Source organism: Leopardus geoffroyi, chromosome C2, assembly GCF_018350155.1.
Source record: "Leopardus geoffroyi isolate Oge1 chromosome C2, O.geoffroyi_Oge1_pat1.0, whole genome shotgun sequence".
Classification (NCBI taxonomy): domain Eukaryota; kingdom Metazoa; phylum Chordata; class Mammalia; order Carnivora; family Felidae; genus Leopardus; species Leopardus geoffroyi.
Window position 1 is genome coordinate 26,132,938 of NC_059333.1, and position 9,334 is coordinate 26,142,271.

The 9,334-nt window shown below is 38.3% G+C and overlaps 1 pseudogene; it reads right to left on the minus strand.

The window, feature by feature from the left end:
• Positions 1-8,106: 8,106 nt before the first annotated feature.
• Positions 8,107-9,050, minus strand: LOC123610304 (annotated as a pseudogene).
• Between the last annotated feature and the right edge of the window lie 284 nt (positions 9,051-9,334).

Consider the following 9,334-nt stretch of genomic DNA (forward strand, 5'->3'; position numbering starts at 1 on the left):
GGTTCAGTCTGTTAAGCGTCTGACTTTGGCTCTGGTCATGATCTCATGGTTTGTGGGTTTGAGCCCCATATCGGGCTCTGTACTGACAGCTGAGCCTGGAGCCTGCTTTGGATTCTGTGTCTCCCTCTCTGCCCTCCCCTGCATGCACTCTGTCTCTCTTTCTTTCTAAAAAATAAACAAACGTTAAAAAAAAAAACCTCAATGAAACTCCACAAAAAAAAAAAAAAATGTTTTTGTTTGTTTGTTTTTTATACTGCTAAGAAAAACAGAATGAATCCAACTAGCCTTCTTTATCCTTAATCCACAGACACAAAATCAAAGAGATGAGCCAAGGAGGAAAAGTCACAGGAATAGGGATCATGAAAAAGGAGGACAATTTGTGGAAATGTGAAACAAGAAGCTACATTAAGTCAAGGGTTTATTTTGATGCCCCTGTTACAGAAAAAGATGTCATCAGACTTAGTACCCTATATACCACACAAAATACACAAAATAATACATGATCCACAAAACAAACCAATAAAAAGTAACCAGTCACTTAATGAATGCAGTTTTGTAATGAAACCACAGAGAAAGTTATTGCATGTGACCTCATAAAAAAACCACCACGCCATGAAATGAGTAACTGAGTCAACTATAGCCTTATCGTAGTTAAAATAAGTTCACATATCTTTAGATGTACGCAGAAGTCATAACAACAAAACATAATTATATAAAAGTCATTGTACAAGGGACCAAAACAATGGAATCCAGACAAACAGCCCTGAGAGGATCTGTTTAAGTTAAGGATGGATTTCAGATCATCTGAAGAAGGGAAGGACTGCATATTCTTCAAGCTGTCCTCCATAAATGTTACTCTTCTCAGAGGGCTTTTGCTTCATCCTGAGTGGCTGTGAATTTAATGTTATACTTCCTGACAAGTGCCTGGAGATATTCTGTGGTGCTGCTGTAGGACAGAATGATGGGTTTTAATCATCAGCAACGCCAGAACTGAATTAACATCCTTTAACAGAAGCTGAAGGCACTTCCAGCCCCATGTGGAAACAGAAGATTTAGCTACTATCCACAGAAGTGAGCCTATAAGAGGGTTAAGATTCCCCTTAAAGAACATTTTAGGCCCATTTCAACATATGCATTAATGGTGAATGGAGGCTCAAAATGTGACCAAAGTTTAGTATTTTTATCTGTAAGAGATAAAGTTATGTATTATCAAAAGTCTGTCTTAGTCATTTTTTAAAGCCAGAAAAGCACCCAGAGGACATTGAAATTTGACCACATGGCTTCATGGTAAAGACCAAAAATAAACTGGTTGCAAAATGCATGTCTTGATAACTAAGTCAGTTGACTTGCAGTACATGGGTGTAAGCAAAAAAACCAAAAACCAAAAAACAACAACAACAAAAGAAAACAGTTAAATGTTAAAGGATGCTTAAATAAGAAAGCTGATTTGGCTTTATTTTATCTGAAGTTATTCTTTCTGGCAGTGGATCAGTTAGAATAACTGATTCAGCCTCACTTAGCAGAACAACCAAAATAACAGTGGCTGAAACAAGAAAATTTTATTTCTCTCTCACATGAGAGAAATCTAAAGCTAAACAATTTGGGGCTGGTACAGAAGCTCCATCATCATCAGGCTCCAAAATTCTCCTCTTTCCTCAACACCTTAGCCATCTTAGGGAGGCTTCCATCTTCAAGGGCACCTGCAGAATCCAAGATAGCCACAGCTTCTGCCAACATGCCCAAATATGAAGAGGGAGAAGGAGAAGGACACAACTCCACTGCATGTGAGGAAAGAGAATGAAAAACAAAATCTTCTTCCAGTCCAGAAATCCTCTCCACGAAGGCAGTAGAAAAAGAAAACAATTTTATTATTGAATAAGCATTAAACTGGAATGTGATACACATTACAGGGAACCTGATAGGAGACTGCAGAGGCAGAGAGAAATTCCACCCTTCAGCCACATAGGCAGATAGAACTCATTATGCACACATTCTCAAGATAAACAATAACTAGTCCCTAAGCCATCAGACTTGACAGCAACGTTCTATTTCACATAGTTCATCCTACATTTACCTGGCAACTGAAGTGCTAATCTGTGTTAGTTAACTGACAAAGGAAAAACAAACTTCTCATATTTTTGTGATAGGAGGTAGTTTTACAACTGGGAGCCAGGTCAGCTCCAGTTAGGCTCCTACCCTTCTGCTGAAACTTGGAAATAGGGTGCTATCTTCCTTGGATGTTTACGTGGAAAAGAGATGGTTCCTGAGTTCTTGAGAAAGGCATTCCCCGAGTTGAAAAGCTGACAACAGGCTTATCCAGTTTTCATAAGAATTTATATACAGTTCAAAGAGAAAAGAAAGCATTTCCAATTAGAAGTTTCTAAAGGAAATGCTTTAAGAAAAAGAAGGGGAGGAAAACCTCTTCCCTTATTTTCAACGGGAAGAATTAAACCTCTTACTTTTAATCTGTATTTGTCCTTACTCGTGTCAATAACTTTGAAGGGATGATCTCATTTACAATACCAACAAAAACTGCAGAACACCTAGGAATTATCTTAAGAAATAAAAACTAAAAGTAGAAAAATGTAAAACCCTCTGAAGAACACAGAAGAACTGATCAAAAGGAAAGGCATACTTTTAATGAGAAAAACTCAACATCATATAAATATAACATTTATCTGTAAGTTTTTTTATTCTTTTAATACAATAAATAATGACCTTTTTTAAAACTAGATAAGATAATGCCGAAGTACATTTTTAAAAATAGGCAAAAACAGACGGAAAACTGACAATGAAGAGCAATGTAGGAGGACTGGAACTTCTAGATATTGAAATACAAAGCTTTAACAGTTAGAATACTGTTATCTGGCCCATGAATAAACAGACCAAGTCACAGAATAAAATGTCTAAAAAACAGATAAAAATACATAATAGGATTAAGGATAGCAATTTAGAACAGTAGAGGAAAAGACAAGCTATTTAATATGTGCTGTTGGGACAAGTGGGTAGCCATCTAGGGGGAAAATTAACATAGAACTCAAATTTCACAGTGAACATCAGAAAAAATCCTTAACGAATCAAAAAATGAAGTAAAAAAAAAATAAAGCTATAAATGTACTAGAAGAAAACAAGGAAAGATCTTTCTGACAATGACTCCAACCTCCAGAAGTCTGAAAAGAAAAAAGATTGATAAATTCAACCACATAATCAAAAGTTCTGTGTGATAAAACAAACCAGAGAATCAAAAACAAAAAGCCCATAAGCGAAGTTAAGACAAATGACAAATTGGTAAGTATATTTGCAATGTACTGTGGACAAAGACCTAATATTCCTTAAATAAAAAGTGTGTTTCAGCAAACAAGAAAAAAAGCAATACAAATGGATAAAGGATATAAATAGATAATTCACCAAAAAGGAAACATAAGTGGGCCTCAAATACATGAAAATGATGTGTAATATCCCTCGTAATATAAGGAATACAGATTAAAACTGTCCGTGTTATCTGTTGGATGGATTTAACAAACTAAAAGTTTGATAATACACAGTGTTGAAAATACACTGTGGAAAAATTGGCACTCTCATAAATTAGTGGGGCTATACCTTGGTACAACCCCTCATGGATATAATTGGACAACATCTCCAAGAACAACAAATTCATAATATACTCTTGGAATCAACAACGCCAATTCTAACATTTTATTCCACAGAAATACTTGCACATATGTAAAGTGGTAGATGTACACAGTTACTCACAGATGTATTTTTTGTAACAGCATAAAACTGAAAACAATCCAACATAATATAATGCAGCTATAAAAAGAAAGAGGAAGCTACTCATGTACTCTTATATAATTATCTGCCAAATATATTAATAAATATGAATAAAAAGATGTAGAACAATTTGTACAGTACGCTGCCTGCCATTTATGTAAAAAGGGGCAGAGAATAACATTTGTATTTATTTATGTATTATAAAGTTAATTCTCATTTGTCTCCTTCCCCATCTCCCCCATTAAAATGCAATGAAAATTTCAGGAAAAAAAAAAAAAAAAAAAGAAAAAGGAAAATTTCAGGATTAATGAAATAAATGTGGTTATCTTTATGGAAGGAGGGTAAACAAGAGAAGGAAAATCAGGAAAGGGAAACCAAGGGAGGATTGGGTGGGAAGGAGCCTTCTCAGTGTACAGAATTGCATAGGTATTTTTAATCAACAGATCTGTTGTTATTTTTAAAATAACAATTGGGGCACCTGGATGGCTCAGTCGGTTAAGAGTCCGACTTCGTCTTGGGTCATGATCTCACGGTTTGTGAGTTCGAGGCCTGCATCAGGCTCTGCGCTGGCAGCTCAGAGCCTGGAGCCTGCTTCGAATTCTGTGTGTCCCTCTCTCTCTCTCTGCCCTTCCCCTGCTCATGCTCTGTCTCTCTCTGTCTCTCAATAACAAATAAACGTTAAAAAAAATTTTTTTTTAAATAAATAAAATAACAATTAATGGGGCACTTGGGTGGCTCAGTCAGTTAAGCATCCAGCTCTTAATTTTGTCTCAGGTCATGATCTCATGGTTCATGGGTTCTAGCCCTGCATTGAGCTCGGTTCTGATAGTGGAAAGCCTGCTTGGGATTCTCTCTCTCCCTCTCACTCTGTCCCTTCCTCTCTGTTTCTCTCTCTCTCTCTCAAAATAAATAAATGAACTTTTAAAAAAAATTAATATATTTTTAAACATGATCTCTATTAAGCACATGTAAATTAAGCCATAATTAAGTCTGCTTTTAGAGTCAAAGCTAAAAAAAAGTAAATTAAAATCATAAATGTCTGTATTTTTCTAAAACATTTCTATACCTAATTATTTTGATGGCCAGTAGCAGAAGCCCTATGTCTAAAGCCTATTTATTGAATGCTTCTCTGGGAAGCTCAGACTTGCAGTTCATCAGGAAGGGAACAGGCATGTAATTTAGATGATATTTCCATTTAGTTAACATATTTATAATTTAGTAAAAGGGCTGCCCTTTTACCAAATGCAATAAATTACCTTCTCAATTCAGCCAGATGGAATCACATTGGTAAAACTGATTTAAAAAAAGAAAAAAAAATTAATTGGCTAGGATTTGATCGCTCCCATTTATAGTCTTCCCAGGGTAATTTCTTTGAGATTTTTAAATTATGTATAAAATAGAAGGGAGCATATATGAGACCCTGTTGGAAAGCCCTCAACATCTACAAAGTTATGGCAATTGACCTAATTATTATATTTGGTTAAAGAGAGCCTTCTAAGAATTGAATTTCCACAACCTCACTCACATAATTTGTAATTCAGGTAAGTATTTCACTGAATTTGTTCAGATTACTAAATCTAATCGTCTTTCCACATTGATGTTTTTATACCTGAGTTTTTGTTTTCTGAATCAATGCAAAGCTTTATATGAAAAATATGAATGCAGTAGGATGCCTATGTCTGGGACAAACAGGTTGATGTGGTGTGAAAATAAATTAGAGAAAGTTATGAAAAAGGAAATTATCTCTGTTTTAGGAAGTTTTGGTCTTCCTTAGTTAGTAAATCCCTCAAGGGCAACGGACCCACATAGGGTGAGTGAAGGACTCCACAGAATGAAAAAGTAGTTTTTCTTTTCCAAACAAGATTTTATTGTTTGAGGAAAAGGCAGATAGCAAAGCTGTCACTTGGTGGGGTGGGGTGGGGAAGGATGAATCTTTTTACATAAAGAATCCAGAGTCAGGATGCCCGGGTGGCTCAGTAGATTGAGCGGCTGACTCTTGGTTTGCTTAGGTCATCATCTCATGGTTTCATGAGTTCAAGCCCCACATTGGGCTCTGTGCTGACAGTGTGGAGCCTGCTTGGGATTCTCTGTGCCCCCCCCCCGCCCCCGCCGCCCCTCTCCTACTCGTGCTGTCTCTGTCTCTCCCAAAATAAATAAATAAACTTAAAAAAAAAAAATCCAGAGTATTCTAGGAGAGAAGGTATCCATTGTCGAACTCTGCTCACAGAGCCCTGAAAGTGGAAAAACTGGGTGAACCAGGGTGGCCTGGGAGACTGTTACCTGGAAAAGAGAGTCAGTCTGACTGAGGACCTGAGGTGAAGCACCGGAAGTTTGTTAGAGGAGGAAGTGCTAGTTTGAGCACAGTGTGCAACTAGCAAACCCAGCCTCAGCAGTTAACAAGCACTTAAGCCTGTGAGTACCACAAAGAAAACTGTGCCAACCAACTGTATCATCAGTATCAGATGCTATTTGCAAAGTCTCTTGTTTGCAAATATGATCAACCTGGCTGTAGTCCTTCAACCAATTGGGTGGGTCCTTAAAAAAGAGGTTCTAGGCTTCTATTGATAGGCAAGTGGGTGCTGAAGACACTAATTGAATAAGAGGATGTAGCCATCTGCTTCTAGTTTTGAGGTAGTGATGTGAGTTTGGAAACATCCTAGTTGAACTTGTGAAATTTTGTTTATCACATCAGCTCACTAACATCAGCTCACTCAGCTCACTGTGCTTCTTTGTTTCCCAGGTAGTGACAAAGGGTCAAACTCAAAGGGCTTCAGGTATGAGCCTGGTAAAACAATTGTGTCATAGAATAAACAAGGCAAACTGGAAGGTGCATCACCCTGCCAGGAAATCAAAATTCATTGCTTTTTAAAAATCTGAGCTAATTAAGCCAAAGGAAAAGAATATATATATATCATAAGCCTATAGGCTGAATTCAGCATCTCAACTAATACTTTGATACTCTACAATTCACTATACCTAGAGCCCATTTTAATTTACTCAAATCTCTTTCTGCTCCCCTAAGGTCACTTTAGAAGACTTTTAGAGTCCTATACATTAAGCCACAATTCAGCTCCAAGCTCTAGGTCCTAAAGACCCAGAGGTGACAAAGGCAAGTCCATTCCTCAAGGAACTCCCACAGGTTGGTATTGTGAACACCATTTGTTCAGTTTCCTGTCTCCTCCAATCATCAGGAATACTTCTCTGTAACATCATTGGATAAACCTAATTTTACCTTTTTTAAAGCCAGGTTTTTGTGTATATTTATAGGACTCATTTCTTGTATTGTAAAATATTAGAAACCCATTCATATCATTGCCTACACACATCCTACCCCTTTTGTCTTCCTGTCGCTAAAGCCCCTGGACACCCACAAACCCAGATTTCAACTGATCTCTGCGGGCCTGGAACTCTCGCTAATGTTCTTGGATCTTTTTCTTTGTGAGTCTCTTAAAATGGACCTGAATCTTTGGATATCAAACCCATTAAACCCATACCTAGTCTCCTGGACTCTGAACCCTGCCTTCTCTCTAGTGTTAAAAAACAAAACTCAACTGAGTACATTTAAAGATCAAATTAATGTTATCAAATGATTCTTGAATGGGGTGGCATCACATTTTAGCAGATAGGGAGTTCCAAGGAGCTGGGTGTTCATCCTTGTTCTTCTCAGCTTGTTCCAACCGCTTTTTATTCATAATTTGCCTGATACTTTTGAAAGTATCTTTCTATAAAGTTGCCTTTAGAAAGGCAAAAATTTAGATTGCAAAAATAGAATAGTAAAAGATGTAACTCATACACTAGAGACTTTATTTTTAGAGAAAACTTAATTTCCACCATCCATTAAAAATGGTAATGCATCAATAGGAAGATTTTGGCTGAAGAAGAAAAGACCTTCCTATATCTGGCTTATTTGTCCCAGTCTGTTTCCCTATTTATAGTCCTCAAATTATCTTTCTTTCATCAAAGAAAATATCCATATGATTATACAATTATGTGATAGACCATTTGGGGCCACTTAATCACTTAATTCCTTTCTGAAAAGCTGTTCACACTTTACTCTAAAGATTTATTTCCTGGGTGGTTTCCACTGCAAGTTTTTAATTGTAATTAATGAAATCCATCGCCAATCTTGAAGCCACAGAACTTTTCTAACCTGTACATTCAATTCAACAATACAACAACTTCTTTTCTTTGTCACCCATTTATTTCTCACTAACCCCCAAAGGACAGCAGTGAATAAGGTTCAATAGACAACATTTCCTTTAGGAAGAATTTCTAAAAAACATAAATAACCTAGAATTATTGTACACCTGAAACTAATATAACACTCTATATTAATGAATTGGAATTAAAAATTTATTTAAATTAATAAAATTCAAAAATACATTTTTATAAATAACCTAATAAAACACAGTATACTTCTAAATCTGCTTGGGTCCTCTGCACGAGACTCAGGTGTGGGTCTTTACAAGATGGTCAGTGAATTCCTGATAAGGAGAGTTAGTGAACACAGTCTCTTTCCAAAGGTCAGGGGTGAGATAGCTGTAGGTCTTGGAAATGGCATCAAAACTGGCATCAAAAGTTGCCCAGGGTGGCAGTGCAGGCCCTGGCCAAGGTGTGGCAGTCATCCATACCAGCCAACATCAGTAGCTTCTTGGGTACAGGGGCTGAGATAATGCCAGTGCCTCTGGGGGCAGGGATGAGGCGCACCAGCATAGAGTCACAGGGGCGGTCACCTTTCATGGGACAGTGTGGGACTTGCCAATCTTGTTCCCCCAGTAGCCTCGCTGAACCGGGATGATGGAAAGCTTGGCCAGGACGATGGCCCCATGGATGGCAGCAGATACCACCTTGGAGCACTTAGCACCCAGACCGACGTGTCTATTGTAATCCCTGATGGCAACAAATGCCTTGAACCTGGTCCACTGGCCAGAATGGGTCTGCTTTTGCAGGGGCATAATCTTCAAAATCTCATCCTTGAGGGATGCCCCCAGGAAAAAGTCAATGATCTCGGATTCCTTGATGGGGATAGATCTCCTCCAAAGACTTGATCTTCATGTTCTTGACCAGGCGGCCAGCTTGGTGACCGGGATCCACTCCTCACCTTAGGCTTTGCCTCCACTAGCTCCGTGGCCCCGCCCCAACCCCGGACCCGCCCCAACCCCACCCCAGCCCCGGACCAGGCCACCTCCCCACCCGACTCCCACCCGGGCCTGCCCTGGCCCCAGATGCGGCTTCGGAAGCCGCTGTGGCCTCCCATTCCAGGGCCCCACCAGTGTCATCCACCATTTGGTGTTTTCCCAGAGAAGAAGCTAAATCTGCTTTCTAATATACATTGAGATTTAGGGGCAGGAGTGGTGAAAAATAAAAGTCAAAATTATTCCTAGTTACCTTGATTTCACAGGTTTCACATAGTTATCTTTTGGTGAAATTCTAGAATTACAATACTTTGTAAATGTGGGATGAAGGCCACACTCGGAGGTCAGTCTTCTGTACTTCGTTATTCACTTTTGACTTGATGGCTATACCACGCCTATAACAGTAGTCTATTTTGTTTCAAAACTGC